This window comes from Gracilinanus agilis, chromosome X, assembly GCF_016433145.1.
Source record: "Gracilinanus agilis isolate LMUSP501 chromosome X, AgileGrace, whole genome shotgun sequence".
Lineage (NCBI taxonomy): Eukaryota > Metazoa > Chordata > Mammalia > Didelphimorphia > Didelphidae > Gracilinanus > Gracilinanus agilis.
Window position 1 is genome coordinate 55994295 of NC_058136.1, and position 5270 is coordinate 55999564.

At 48.4% G+C, this 5270-nt stretch overlaps 1 pseudogene; it reads left to right on the top strand.

Annotated features, from left to right (window-relative positions):
* Positions 1-357: 357 nt before the first annotated feature.
* Positions 358-1038, top strand: LOC123253692 (annotated as a pseudogene).
* Positions 1039-5270: the final 4232 nt, after the last annotated feature.

A 5270-nucleotide genomic window follows, 5' to 3' on the forward strand; every position in this document is an offset into this window, starting at 1 on the left:
TTCTTTTAGTCTTAGCTTCCAGTTGTATGAGTAGCAGAGCCTCAGAAGTGTGGCCTACCCCTACGCCCCTTCCCCATGGAGCCTCTGCCTGGAATCTACTTGGGACCTTTGCCAGTTTCTCACCAGCTGCAGAATCTAGAGAGCTTCAGTAGACTTTCAGTGGGGGAATCAGGGCTCTGGATTTCTATTTAGAGAAACCCTTCCTGGCATCCTGAAGCCAGATGCGCCTGCCCTTGGGCACAGCACAGGTGGGCTTCTAGGCAAGATGCCCCTGTCAGTCAGAGTAGGTCCCCTCCCTTCCCCCATCCTGTGTGATTTTCTGAAGGATTCCAGGCAGCCAATGCCATTCTCTCTAACATGGAGGTTCTATGGAAAAAGCCAGCCATCCCAGATCAGAAGTACCAGCAGCCCTCCAAGGTTGAGGAAGGAGAAAGAGCTCACACTCTCCTATCAGAACCCCCTTGGCTTTCAGGAACTATATGTCCTGGTGTTGAAGGACAAGGCTACACACGTCATCATGAATTTTCTTATTACAAAACAGACACCAGAGAGCACCCAGCATTTTGAGCAGCAGTCAGGGCTGAGCGATGCCGGATACGCTCCCCACAAAGGCCTTGTCACACAAGAAAAATCACAGTGTGTGGCAGAGGGAGTCCATAAATTAAAGTTGCATAATGGAGATTTGACGAAAAAGACAGAAAGACAGCTTCAGGCCAGTCCTCTCCAAGCCTGAGAGAAGTTCGTTCTCTTAAGCAGAAGGCCAGATGCTGTTTTACTCCTGGATCTTCCACTTTGTTCTTTGGCCTAGACATCAGCAACCTCCATTCTGAAAGTGGGGCTGGGGATAGAGCCTCATGTGAAAAATGGAGCCTTTCTGGGCCAAGAGCCCTCCAGAAATCTGACCCAGATTGCAGGTGTCCAGGCCTCCAGATGTACTCTAAAGTCATCACTTTATGTGAGTCCATCCTACTAGACCCACGGGGGACCCAGCAGGCCCCAAGCCACTCAAGACAGATCTCCAGCAACAGATGGAGGTGAATGAAGGCAGAGGTGCTCTCCCTCGTGATCTCTCCTAAGAAAACAGAGGCATCAAATGAATGTGATCAGTTGGGAATTGGGAAATATTTAACCGAAAAAGGGAAAATACAGTGAAGCACAGCTAATGTGGCATTTTTCAATAAAGTCAAGATCCCCCCCACGGGGAGCCATTTCTGTTGAGTTTCACAGCGCTGGTAGAGACGGTGTCTTAGACCTGCTCTTCCTCCTTCCTTTCAACTCTACACATTCAGGGGAGGGAAGATACCATCCATTCATCTTTCTGCTGGGGCTAATAACGTGCCTTTCGAAGTGTCTGCAACATTCAGAAGATCTATTCTGTAATGCCCCAAAGTTTGTCAGGATAACACCACAAGATACAGCCAGCCACAGCCAGCTCTGAATCTAGAGAACTAGATGGCAGTGGCTAAAGGGAACAATTACATCTAAAAAGATTTATCCAGGATTTTTAAAAAATAGCATTAGCTCCTTGAGGACAGGGACTGGTTTTGCCCCTCTGGCAGCCCTGGCACTTAGCACAGTTCCTTAGCACAGATATAAAGGCTCTCTTGAACTCACATTACCTTTCAGACAGCCAATAATAGTATCAGAAGCAGGACTGGAATGCCAGGTTTCCACAGGTGCAGTCTAATGCTATCCACTGAGCTGCACTGCCTCTTGGCTGAACAGTATCTGGTGAAAAATTAAATTTGGCATCAGGCAGTTGCTGGTAGCAGCTAACCGGCGGAATCCTTTTGCCGTTATAAGAAGGTAAATAAATCAAGTGATAGCCAAGGACTAGGAGCAGTCAAGCTGCTGGCTATATTCTGCCCCTGTCTTGGTGTGGGAGTGCCAACGTGTCCTTTAGCTGCTCTGTAACTTAGCTCTCTTATTAATGGATAAGAATGAGCCTGGTGCCAATCTATCCCCTCTAGTTGTGGCCTGGCAGCTGCTAGAATGCTGGTAGTATTCCATGTGATAATCCATACTCTTTGAATTCTTAAAAGTAGGCAATTGCCATGTCTCCAGAAATGATCTATCTCAAGACTCTCTGGTTCCACGCAGGCAAGGATTATAGGGCCCTAACGTCATATAGCGAGAGCTGGCGGGGATCTTGGAGGTCATGTAGTTGAATCCTCTCATTTGGCAGAAAAGGAAATTGAGGCCCAGAAAGGCAAAGGGCTTTGTCCAAGATCACACGACTTTGTCTCAGCTTCTCCCTGTGATAAGAGATGTACAATCCACTGCCATGCCTGTGCCCTTTTCCCTTGGTTGGTGCAATGGAGCCTAGTCATCAACCACCTAGGGCCACCACCACTTGAGTTTAAATTCTGCCTCAGACGCCAGCTGTGTGACCCAGGGTGAGAAGTACCATCTCTCTCCACCTTAGTTACCTCATCAGTTAAATGGGTATAAATACTAGCACCTACTACATAGAGTGGGCAGCGAGGTGATGTAGTGGATAGAGCACTGGGCCTGGAGTCAGGAGGACCCAAGTTCAAATTTGGCCTCAGACATTTACTAGCCAGGTGACCCTGGACAAGTCATTTGGCCCTGTTTGCCTCCATGTCCCTGCCTATACAATGAACCAGAGAAGGACGTGGAAAACCACTTCAATGTCTGTGCTGAGGAAACCCCCAGTTGGGATCATACAACCAAAATGACTCAACAACAACTGTAGAGTGGTCTTGAGAGTCAAATGAGGTAGCGTAAGTAAACCACTTTGCCAGGCTTAAAACTCTAAAGCAGTGGTTCCCAAACTTTTTTGGCCTACCACCCCCTTTCCAGAAAAAATATTACTTGGCGCCCCCTAGAAATGATGAAACTATTTATTGAACCTAGAATAGAATGTAATACAAAAAAAAAGTGTGGCCATCACGGCTTCCCTGGATTGCTGGAGCACCCACCAGGGGGCGGTAGTGCCCACTTTGGGAATCACTGCTCTAGATGAATGGTGGTCATCTACTGCGTGCCACCCACTGTACTTAGCGTGGGGAACAAAGGCAAAACTCATGCTGGATGTCACAGAGCATACGTTTTAATGGTGGTGGCCAGCATGAAAACATTAGCCTGGCAGATGCGCACCCAACATGGAGAATATGGAAAGTGAGGTCGGAGGGGAAGAGGCTAGGAGCTAGGAGATCTGGGGAAGGCCTCTTGCCAAAGGTGGTATGGGAACTGCATCGTGAAGGAAGAGAAGACGTAGAGATCAGAGAAAGGACAGTCCAGGCCAACAGGACAGTCGGGGCAAAGGTGCCGAGAGGGGAGGTGGAGAGTGCTGCATTCAGGGAAGAGCAAGTGGGCTGGTGAAACTGGATCTTACTGTGTGGAAGGGAGGAAATTATAAGAAGACCGTCAGGTTAGGTCAGGAGAAGATGCAAAGAGCTTGAAATGCCAGATGGAGGACTTCTCGTTGGCTTCTGGAGGTTCTAGGAAGCTCCTGGGCTCTCTTGAGCGTGCGTGTGAGGAGCTGGTGTGTGCTTTAGGAAAATTGCCTCTGTGACCGAGAGGTGTTTGCATTGGAGTGGGGACAGGCTTGAAGCAGGGAGGCCAGTCAGATGGTTATTGCAGTCGTCCAGGGGAAGGGCACTGAGAGCCTAAACTAGACTGGTGGCTGGGAGAGTAGGAAGAAGGGGCAAAGGTGTGTGTGAGAGATGTCACCGAGAGAAAACTGACGGGATCTGGCAACACATAAGAGTGGGTGAGGAGTGGAGGATGAGCCCCGAGTTGGGAGCCTGGCTCACAGTGAGGATGGTGCTACCCCTCTACAGGAAGGAGGAAGCTTGCAAGATGAGAGCTTTGGGGCAAAGCCATGAGTTCGGTTTTGGATGTGGTGAATTGGAGATGCCTCCGAAAGAGCCGGTTTGGGACAATGCCTCACCAAGATCTTTAAAAGAGTATGTCTAAACGCAGCTAGGGGCTCAGAGGACAGAGGGTTATGCCTAGAGACAGGAGGTCCTGGGTTCAGATTTGGCCTCAGACATTTCCTAGCTGGGTGACCCTAGACAAATTGCTTAACCCCATTGCCTAGCCCTTACCACAACCAATAACCAATACTGATTCTAAGACGGAAGGTAGGGGTTTAAAAAAAAAAGAGAAGGCAGGGGGCAGCCAGGTGGCTCAATAGAAAGCAAACTAAGCCTAAAAACAGGAGGTCCTGGGTTCAAATTTGGCCTCAGACATTTCCTAGCTGGGTGACCCTGGACAAGTCGCTTAATCCCCACTGCCTAGCCTTTACCGCTCTTCTGCCTTGAAACCAACACAGTCTCAGTTCTAAGACAGAAGGGAAGGGTTAAAACGAAAAAAAAAATGGTGTATCTCTCCAGCTCCAGGCATGCATCTTCATGTGGGTGCTTCCCCCTGCAGGTATGCGCCCAGATCTCAGCCTCTCTCCTCTCTTCCTTTGAGGTTCACTTAAAATGCTAGAGAAGTGATGATTGCTATCATTATGTTCTTATTACATATTTTCTGTATAATTATATAGTACTGTATACTTAGTGTGTAATTGTTATATATAATTATTATATATCATCATATGGCTTTTAATAAGGCAGCTGATACACTGAGGCCAGAGCCCAGGACTCAGAGTTAGGAGGACCCAAGTTCCAATCCAGCCTCAGACCCTTAGCTGTGTGAGCCTAGGCAAGTCATTTATCCCGTCTTCCTTATTTTGCTCACCCGTAAATGGGGATAATGGCCCCCAGAGTTGTCGGAAGGATCCAACGAGTAAACATGGTGCAAAGCACTAAAGTGCTCTCTAACTCCTAGCTCTCATTGCTTGGACTGGTTATTGGCATCCCCCATTGTTAAGATTTTTTCTTAAGAGCAAACGTAAAGGTGCCTCTCAGAAGCTTCCACCTCTTGTGCCTCATTGGCTACTTACTTGGGGGGGTCAACAAGGACCAAGGGAAACCTTCTGCCTTAGGGCTCTTCCAATACTTGAACAGGAAAGTTGGGGGTGGGAGAACCTTCTCAATCCTTTAGCCCACAGGGACTCCAGGCCCTTCTCTAGCCTGCCCATTCTCCTGGAGATGCTCTCCCTAAAAACATGACACCCACCTACAAACAAACAAAAGAATCCCAGGGTTCGAGTTCCCTGAGACAAGTATGCTGGTGCTATCCCCTCACCCCATTCTGTGTACCCCATCACTCTCTGATCCGTTAACATCCTGCTTCAATAAGCAAACTAGTGCTTAAGTAGTCTCGTGGGGCATCCTAATGGCACCCAAATGCCA